Raw genomic sequence first — 10,711 nt, 5'->3', positions numbered from 1 at the left:
CTTGTTCCAAACTGTACCATTAAGTTACAAGCACATTATTTTCACGCGGCATGTTCAATTATTCATATACATTTATAAACATACTCTCTATCTGCCTTTCGCCCACCCAGATCCAAGGTAACTCACACCGTACGTTACGAAATACGAAAAAATAAATAATATTAACTGGTCTAAACCGGAACGAACTTGCACATACCTGTGCAAATCTGCTATAACTTATTCCAACCTGCACCGATAAGTCGTAAGAATATTTTTACACGAGAGGATATATAAGCATATTCATAAAGCTCATTTTCACAAAGGATGCATATGGAATATTGGCACTGAAAACTGTTTTTTTCACATTATTTCACAATGGGAAATCTTTTAACTATTTTCCATCCTGGATTGACTTTCATTAACAGATCAATTTCAATCAAAGGAAGTGAAATGCAAGAATTTCTTTTGCAGCTTCATTTTGAAGCAAATAGTCCTATAAGATATGAGGATGAAATCTGTTTTACAGATTCAGAAATGAAAATCCTTACATCGGTAACAAAAGAACAGTTTTTGGAACTGTTCGAATATTGCGATCCTGTACCTAGAAATGATGAAAATGACAGATATTCCCGTGTAGTTTCTCAGAAAGATCTTCTTGCATTTTAATGCAAATTGTGACAAGATTTGACTGATGAGTTTTTTCAAGTCATATTCCATTATTCTAGTAGACAAGCCGTTAGTTTATCGATTTCCACCGTCAGGCAGTCTTTAAATCAGCGTTTTGTGCCTGAAAATATTGGATTTGGCTCTATAGCAAGGGAAAATTACATTCGCGATCATGTAACAGATTTTTCCAATCAGCTGTATAATCCGGAAGCCAATATTGCAAGAGCAATTGCATATATTGATGGAACATACGCTGATATTCCAAAAAGTAGTAACTTTCGTGCTTTACGTCAATCCTATAGCGTGCAAAAGGGTAAACATCTCGTGAAACCGGCTCTAGTCGTTGCTCCTGATGGTTATATTCTCGAAATTCAAGGTACATACTTTTCTGATTCGCGTAATAATGACGCACAAATGCTAAGAAATGAGTTCGAAAGAGATGTGGACGGTTTGAGAGCATGGTTTCAGGAAAATAACATTTTTGTACTAGATCGAGGATACCGAGATGCTTTACCAATGCTCAAGGATCGCGGAATATCAGTTATAATGCCTTCGTTACTTCGACCAGGTCAGCGTCAATTCAGCACTGAAGAAGCAAATGCATCACGATTGGTCACAAAAACGTGATGGATAGTGGAAGCTAGAAATTGCCACCTGAAATCAATTTTCAAATTCTTCAGTGGAACCTTTGTTAAGCCGCACGTACCAAATCTTCGAGATTTCTATCGAATAGGTGCCTCATTGATAAACCGCTATCATGAACCTATTCTTATGCAGAAGTCGAATGCGGCGATGGCTAGAGTAATGCTAGAAAAAGCACGAGAAGTAAACATATTACAAGCTCGGGTAGAAGCTGACGAAATGCATAGAAGAAATGGCCAGTGGGTTCAGTTGAATAAAAATCAGATCATTGGCTTTCCACGTCTTACCCTCCAAGATTTGCTCGATATCACTTTCGGTGAGTATCAACTCCAATTAGCCCAATCCTACATCCAAGATAGACTACAAAGGGAAGACAGAGAAGGCAAACTGTTTCAATTGGATACATATAGAGGCGATCCCGGTATAATAAGAGTCCGCATTTTTGCACGTTTCCGTAACGCTACGAAACATCAGCTATAGATAGACTACAATAGTCCAGAGGATGCCGAAAACGAACTTGACGAGACTGAAAGTCCTATTCTTGGCTATTATTGTACCTGCATGTCAGGAGCTAGGACTCTTGGAACATGCGCACTTGTTGCGAGTATTTTTTGGTTTCTGGGTTACGCGAGGCACGAACGAGATATTCGTTATCCTACAATGCTGCTAATAAATTCAGTGCTAGACGCTGGTGCGAGACCAATCCAGCGAAATCCCAATCATGGCCCCGAGATACCAATTGATGTAGAATAACCTCTCATCTACAACTTTTTATATATTGCAAATATGCTACAAATTATGTAAATAATATAAATATCGTTCTGTACATACATATTTAATTGCTGATTACTTACATCCTTTCATGTTTTATCGATCAAATAACATTTCAATGTTAAGAACAATGTATTAATAAAAAAATCTTTGATGCTTCAATTTATTTAAAATATCGATTTCCTTGGTTCAATAAATAGGAGGTGATTAGAAGCCCCTAAAAATAAATTCTTATGCAAATCCTGCTAAAAAACGCTAACCTGTATATATTTTCAAGTGATTATGCTCATTAATGTTATAGTAAAAAATCTCTGGTACTTTATCTCGTTTAAAATGTCGATTTCCTTGGTTCAATAATTAGGGTATGATTAAATGACCCTAAAAATAAATTCTAATGTAAATCCTGCTAAAAAACGCTACCTGCACATATTTTAAAGTGATTTTGTTCATCAATGTTATTATACAAAATCTCTGATATAAATCTCTATTATATCTCTATTATAAAAAATGCTACCTGTATATGTTTTAAAGTGATTTTGTTGATCAATGTATTAATAAAAAAATCTCTGGTACTCTAATCCGTTTAAAATATCGATTTCCTTGGTTCAATAAATAAGGGGTGATTAGGCGACCCTGAAATTAAATTCTTATGCAAATCTTGCTAAAAAAAACTACCTGTATATATTTTAAAGTGATTCTGTTCATTAATGTTATAATAAAAAATCTCTGGTACTTTATCCCGTTTAAATACCGATTTCCTTGGTTCAATAATTAGGGGATGATTAAATGACCCTGAAAATAAATTTTACTACAAAACCTGATAAATAAGGCTACCTGCATATGTTTTAATGTGATTTTATACGTCTAATCTTTGGTGATTTATTCCTTACGAAAAGTTAATTTCTCTGCTTCTTTAAATAAGGGATGATTAAAGAACCCCTTGACATGTACACTTCCTCTACTTATCTGAAAGTTATTTCATACACTAGTAATTGAATAAAAAGTACCTAGTGACTTTAGTTACTAAGAAATGATAATTTCCATACTTGGGTGTTTGAGGTATGAAAACACCCTTATATCATGGTGTATACCACATAAACCGTTTATCTTTCTAGATCTTGGATATGAACCTTTTGTTTTGGTAGGAATGATAGTAAAAATATGCAAGTTTGAACCAAATCAAACCATTAGTTTAGGAGAAAAAAAAACTTTTCAAGAAAATCAGCATTTTTCTATTAAAATACATGTAAAAATTGAAACTTTGACAATTGTTTATAAAAAAACTGTACATTTTTCTTACTTTTTTCCTTCGAATTATTGCTTTGCAGGTTCGAAAATACAAAAAAAAAATTTTTAGAATTTTTCGCCGGAAGCCATTTTACTGTAAATTTGGTGCGGGGTCCTTTTTCAAATTTTTATTGCATAAAAAATAATGAAAAATAAAAATATTCCATTTTGTGGACAAACTATGTAGGATACGAAAAAAGATTAATCAACAAAAATGGTTATCCTAAAAAAGATCTACAATTTCGTTAACGATCACTTCTTGATAGGAAGCGTATCTTTTGTTTTATTCGTGAAAAATAACATTGAAAAAAAAATAATAAAAAAATGTGTGGTAAAACGACGAAAGTTACGAGAGAAAAAAAGATTTAACAAAACCTGTTTACAAATATCGGTCGTAAATCGAGCGCGCAGCGAGAGTGTCACGATGAGAATGTGTATCTCAAAGCCTGCAGAGCTTTGCGAAAATTTTTTTGAAATGTGCTTAAGCGAATTGTTTAAATTAATTAATTTTGCAAAAATAATAAAAAATTCGTAATGAGCATAAAAAAATGTCGAAAACTATGTATATCTTGCATGTTGGTTGTAAAGAGCAAACTCTAATCAAAGATTTGGTGTACTTCAAAATTTGAAAAAATTTGTTATTTCTTTGGCCACGTTTTTGCAAATATAAACCACAGTAGTAAAAAGCAAGCACATAGTTCGAAAGTACAACAATCATGGACGCGATTAGCATGATTTATAGTCGAAAAATATAACGATACGACGGTCAAAATCTGGATTGAAAAAAAAATAAAACTAAAAATTTTGCATTTTTTTAATTTGGTTTTGCAAAAAAAAATGTTTTAAAATGCAAAATTCCATACATTTTGAATGACACCATTGAAAAGCGCGACCTCGAAAATAGTAGGTAAGGTATCTCAAGAATTTTTCGCTCAGCTTTTTCATGATGAAAAATAAGCTCGAGGAAGGTACATCCGAAAAGTGTCCATGTGACGTTAAAGGGTTAATGATATTAAGTTTTTTGCAATATATTTTGCCCTTATAAGACTTGCTACTTTTATTTGTTTTCCTTCTGAAATTTGTGAATAAAAGAATAGATCCCTCCTTCCGAATATTTTAAAAACCACTTATTTATTATTATAAGCAATTTTTTATCATCTTACGTACTTTTTTTCTAAATCACTCAAAATTCAGCTGTTATTTACAAAATGTTCCGCTGTGTCTAAATCGGCAGTAAAATTAATTTAACTATCTAATTCGAATTTTTTTCCGAATTACCTATATTTCTTACGATACATTTTTCAAAAGTATATTTACCTCCTACTTTATTCTCTGCGTTATTTGTTTTTAATCCTTTGTTGTCTTCAATGTTTTCGGTAAGAGATAATTCCATTTCTTCTAAATACATTTCTCAAAATTCTGACTGTCGCCTTATTGAATCTGTTAAAAAAATGCTGGTTCTTCCATAGAAACAGCTTGATAAAAAGCTGATCCTTTTTGTTGTTCTGTTAAGGGTAAAATTTCATTAAATTTTCGTATATTCTAATCATGGAGTCGAATTTTGTCTCAAAATCAAAAACTTTTTCATTAGGTTTCGTATATAATTGAAAGATCTTTTTCCTTACGGAGGAATATGGTATATTTACTTCTACTCTTTTTAATTCTTTCAATTCTTGTATCATGCTTTTTGGTTCTTTTATCTCTGAAATTCTTTTGTGGTCATTTCCGTATAGACGGTTTATAACTAATCAGGGAAAATTTATATTGTCTTAAATGAATGTCTAGGGACTCATAGAATATAAATAATTGTTTTGTTATTCTATTTATTTATTATAAATAAATTTTATGAACTTTTTCTTATTATCGGCAAACAAATTTTTTTGCTAAAAGTGCTTCATATTAATGTAGGAATGACATTTAATTACAAAAATAGTTTAAAAGTTTTAAATAACCATTGTTATAATAAATTTTTGGGTCAAACTATTGAAATTTAAGATTTTTTAAATTAGATTTCACTTCAATCGCCAGAATGACTTCAAGTATTCCTTGAGATAATAAATATTTAATTCTATTTGATAAAATATAACAATTTAAATTTTTATAAACAAACTACATAAGTGAATTAAAAATTTTGGCCCTTTCGCATTGAAATTTTTTTTTCTTTAAAAATATTTTAGGAATACTTTACTAAGTATTATCAAAGATATTTTTTTTGGAATATCCGTAGCCGTTCTAGCGATTAAAGAAAATTAAAATTTAATAAAACCTTCAATTTAAATATTTTGTCATGAAAATAATTAATAACAATGGTTATTGTTAACTTTTAAAATATTTTTGTGACTAGCAGTCATTCTTTCAACAGCAAACAAATATAGGAGACAAAAGTTCGGAGCGTCAAGCTCTTTAGAATTTTATGAACTTTAACTTTTTCAAAATTAAAAATCTGACGAAAATTAAAGGTTCTGGATATTTTTAAACGAAATCGCGCGCTACACGCGAGGCTCGCTTCGCTCGCAAGTTTGAGCGTCTAGGGCGCGCGACGGTTGAATCTCGCGCTTCGCGCTCGAATATTTGTTCTTTGTTTTTGGATTGCTTGAATTACACTTTATCAACAAGATCTATTTTAGGTGGGAGTATTATTATGCGTCTTCATATTATAAATTATCTACCTAATTAAGTATAGTCGAAGATTAAGTTTCTCAAAGCTCTGTAGGCTTTGAGGTACACATTCTCATCGTGACACTCGCGCTGCGCGCTCGATTTCCGACAAACGTTTGTAGACAGGTTTTGTTTAATCTTTTTTCTCGTGACTTTCGTCGTTTTTTCACACATTTTCATTTTATTTTTTTTATTTTCAATGTTAAAAAAGTGTGCCAAAGATGGATTTGATCCGTTCAATTTTTTTAGAGTTATCGTGTTTACGGACAGACGGCCAGACGGACAGAAAGGCAGATAGACGCCATCGTAAAAACTTGATTTTCGGATTCAGCGGGTCTCGCAACGTGGAGATCCGTTGAAAAATTGTAATGTCAAATTTCCGACATTTCTAATACTATCTTAATCATAAATTATGACAATGTAAAAAGTGCATTTCCTCCTAATGTGCAACATGTAGAATAAACGAGTGGCCAAGGCAAATATGGCCTTTCAAATATCCAAATGGCAATCAGGTCCTGACAGGAGATGTTTCCGTTGTAATAAACATGGCTAGAAGAAATGTGACATACCGTTCTGTCACAACTGTCAGGAGATAACAAACCACAAGGAGAACGACTTTTCCAGAAAGGGGCAGGAGGAGCCCGAAGCAAAGGCCGTGGAAAAAATGGGAAGTATGTTACTGGGGTTAAAAAATTTAGGGGGGGGGGCATACAAAAATTAGAGGCGGATATAGATGGGGACCTAAAGGGAAATCTAGAGGTGGTCTTAGAGGAACATCTAGAATCATAGGGCAGAATTTCAAAATTTGGGATGTAGCAAATCAAGAAAGCCACATTAATAATTTAAACGATAAATACAATAAAATAAAAAGACAAAAGAATACAATACAAGAACGAATCCCAACCAAGCAAATGGAAATAAAGGAAATAACCCAAAGAATCAGAAGAAAAACATAGTAGGTAAAGTAAATTTAAAAACAAATATTTTGAAATATTTTGAAAGGACGAAAGCTGCAAAGCTACTTCAAAGAATTCATTCAGACATCATGGGACCATTAAAACCCATGTCACACCCTGGGAATACAAAATTTATAATATTGTTTATAGATGAATATTGTATGTTAGTTAGAGCATGTACAATAAAAAAAGACGAAGTAGGCACACATCTGGAGTGATTTTTGCGATCAGCTAGACACTTATTGGGTAAAGGTTTGCTTTACTAGATCGGACCAAGGGAAAGAATTCATAGGTGGAAAAATTTAAGAAGTAGTAGGTAAGGAAGGTATAGATGCCGAATTTCCAATGCCATACAGACCAGAAATTAATGGCACAGCAGGAAGATTCAAGAGAACACTTTAAGAAAAAATTAGAGCGTAAATGTTTGATTCGGGATTACCCAAAAGTATTTGAGAGCTTGCAGAAGAACGTGCAATACACAATTATAATCGCACACCTCACAAATCCATACGATTTGCAACTTTACTCAAAAAGTTTGTCCTAAAAATAAACTGTCACACTAACAAACTGAAGATAAAAGAAGGTAGACCACAAAAACGAAAATTATTTCATAGATAGGAGCTTATGGTAGATGTTAAAAAGGTTCAGTTTAGAGATCATGTAGGAGAGTAATAAATAAAGACCCTTTTAATGATGAAGAAGCGATGGAAATCAAAAATAAATTAGAATGCAAAATCGCAATCAAAGAAGAATTTAAATCAGAGGACGAAAACAAGGTATAGAAAATAATAGAAAGACCCAAAATTATGACCGGAGGTTGTAGAGTTAACATCTTAGATTCAAAATGGGTATTTAAAAAGAAATTAGAAGAAGATGGTCGAATAAAATATAAAGCCAGATTGATTATTTGAGGATTTAAAGGCAAAAAATAATATGCATTGAAAGAGACTTATGCTCCAGTGTCAAGATTGCCTGTAGTTAGATCAGTCTTAGCTGTAAAAAAAGTCTGAGATTTAAAAAAAATTGAGCAAGCGATTATCAGAACAAGTATTGAAGTTAGGCTCGGAAAATGACTTACATAAATTCCGTTCGCTTTGAGACAGCAAAATTACAATACAACAAAAGGATTACTCAATGCAAATATTAGACAGATTTATAATAAATGATAGCAAAGCATAAAGTACACCAATGGTAAAACAAGACAAATCACTAACAGAAAAAACAGAAAAAAGAGTAACAGCACAACACAATACACCCAGAAAAGTTCATTAATGTACCGTTTATAGTGGCTGCAGGAAGTTTTCTTTATTTAGCAGCATTTCCCAGGCTAGATATTGCGTATGCAGTATAATACTTTGCAAGAAGACAAGAAGAATCAACAGAAGATGTTCGGATAGACGTAAAAAGAATCTTTAGATATAATCAAGTGACATTAAATGTACAGCGAACATACGCAATAGATTCAAATAATCTATAAGCAATGAATGATGTCATTTTTAGAGACATAAGGGACTCAACCTCAACGAGTGGGTATGTAATAGGATTGTTCGGCGATAAAATAACCTGAGGAAGTCATAAGAAGTATTATGTTACTTTAGCCACATAGCAGGAAGAGTACCTCGCGATGTTTGGAGCTTACCAGGTTAACATTTGGTGCGACAATAAAGCAGCGGTTGATTGTACTTAAAAAGATGGTGGCCGCAAACTCAAAAACTTCGATGGAAAACTTGAAAAGATGGTTTAAAATTTAGAAACTAGAGAAAAGTCAAAAAGGGAAGTGCACATAGCTGAAACGCATGCAGGCTACGTTAAATTATGCGTAAATATAGGGTTAATAACAGTAACATGGATATCTACGAAAGAAAACATGGATGTGATTATGGCTAAACCTCTTCCTATAGATGAGCACATGTATCGTGAAGGAAAAATTATGAACATAGAGTAGAAATAAAAAAATTTAGTTTATGTCATTAGTTATAATTGTTTTTTTTTATTTCAACAGATAAATAGTAGGAGAAAAGCGTAGAAAAGGTATGAAAGCTTAGAATCGAATCAGAGAAGATTTAGATAGTGGCGCGAATCTAGATGAAGACTCACCTTTGATAGAAAAAAATAAGATGATGTGTACATTCAGATCATAATTTTGTGGTTCATTAGAATACTACGTTGCATATTACAGAACTAATTGAAATTGTTAAGTTAATTAGACTCTCAAAATTTATAAATATGTTCGTTTAAATGTACAAGTTTTAAAGAGAATACAGTTAAAGTTAAACTAAGTTATAGTGTTCTTCTTTCGCCCAAAACCTAAATTAATAATAATAATATCTAAAAGATTATTGAACATTAATTCTAAATTAAAATAATCGATCCATTAATTTATATTACATTTTTTAATTAGTTTATAATCTCTCTTAATATTCATTTTTGTCGCAGCTCTCTCTCTCTCTCTCTCTCTCTCTAAAGATCTTTTTAATACATTACATTTTCTATTAAATCATCTCTGAATTCCGAATTATTTCATGTTTTTCTATTTCTATTGTTTGGATCATTTTATCCTTTAAATTATTATTTTGGGAAGGAGTAACCACTATTTCTCTATTTGGAATAAAATATAACCTATTTACATCTAATACTCTTCATTTAGTTATTTATGTGTCAGCAGTATCTTCTGCGGTCGCTCTTAATGTTACTGGCATCTTATTAGAGGCCTCTAAAAATCATTGAAATCCGCTCTAAAGTTTTCATTAACGTCACATGCGCGGTTTTATTTGGAATAGAGTTGGTAGGATTGGTGGGTTTTGATTCTATATTTTGTTTTCAATAATAGTTATTTTTCGTGTAAATTACGCATAGTTTTTTATGTAACCCGGCTTCGTTACACCTCACGCATAGGAAATGGGAGGATAAGCAGATCGGTTGGCTGTATTATTGCACCTCGCCAAGGATGTGTCAAAAACTAACCTTCATCTCTTCAATTAAAAAAATCTATATGCCTGCCATCTGTTGGTACGTTTTTAAATTGGAAAATTACACTTTTTCCTGTGTAAACATTTGAGTGAGAATGAAAGGTGCTCACTTGTCATTCATGCATGAAAAATGATATAATGCAAGAGTCCACCACGGCTTTTTTCGCAGACCTGCATCCGATGGTCACAATTCCTGGAAATTATGCGATTGCCAAACTAAGTCGCCAATAACTTGACTGTTTGACGAATTGTGTCTGCTGTTGCGCCATCTTATTGGCAACAAAGGTCATCCACATCCATTTCATTCATGTTCAGCCACAAAAAATCCGTCAGCATGTCACGATAGGCTTCAGAATTAATTGCAGTTAAGAAGACAAGGAGAATGGTCGGCCGTGCACGAGCACCCTGACAGAGGCTACAGGGAGAGACTTTTGATATTAATATTCCTTTCATGGCATATCCATAATTCAAATAAAGTGTACGAATTTAGGGATAATCGAGATTCGGCTAGAAAAAGTCGAATAGTGACTATGAAAATGCAGCCTAATATCTCTGTTTGGAATAAATCGTACGAATTTTAGACTCTTACTTTTGAAAAAATACAGTATTTCCAAGTGACGGTATTAAATTTAATAATGTATTCAAATAACGAAAATTAGTATAGTGCTTTGAAAGATGTGAAACAGAATGTTGAACATTTCGTTACGAACGCCTTGCAATCTTTTTAAACCACTGCACAAAAAATGGGGGTCACGTGATGTTGTGTTTCACGGTGGCGCATGG

This window comes from Belonocnema kinseyi, chromosome 2 (assembly GCF_010883055.1).
Source record: "Belonocnema kinseyi isolate 2016_QV_RU_SX_M_011 chromosome 2, B_treatae_v1, whole genome shotgun sequence".
NCBI lineage: Eukaryota > Metazoa > Arthropoda > Insecta > Hymenoptera > Cynipidae > Belonocnema > Belonocnema kinseyi.
Note: the sequence above shows the minus strand (reverse complement) of the source record.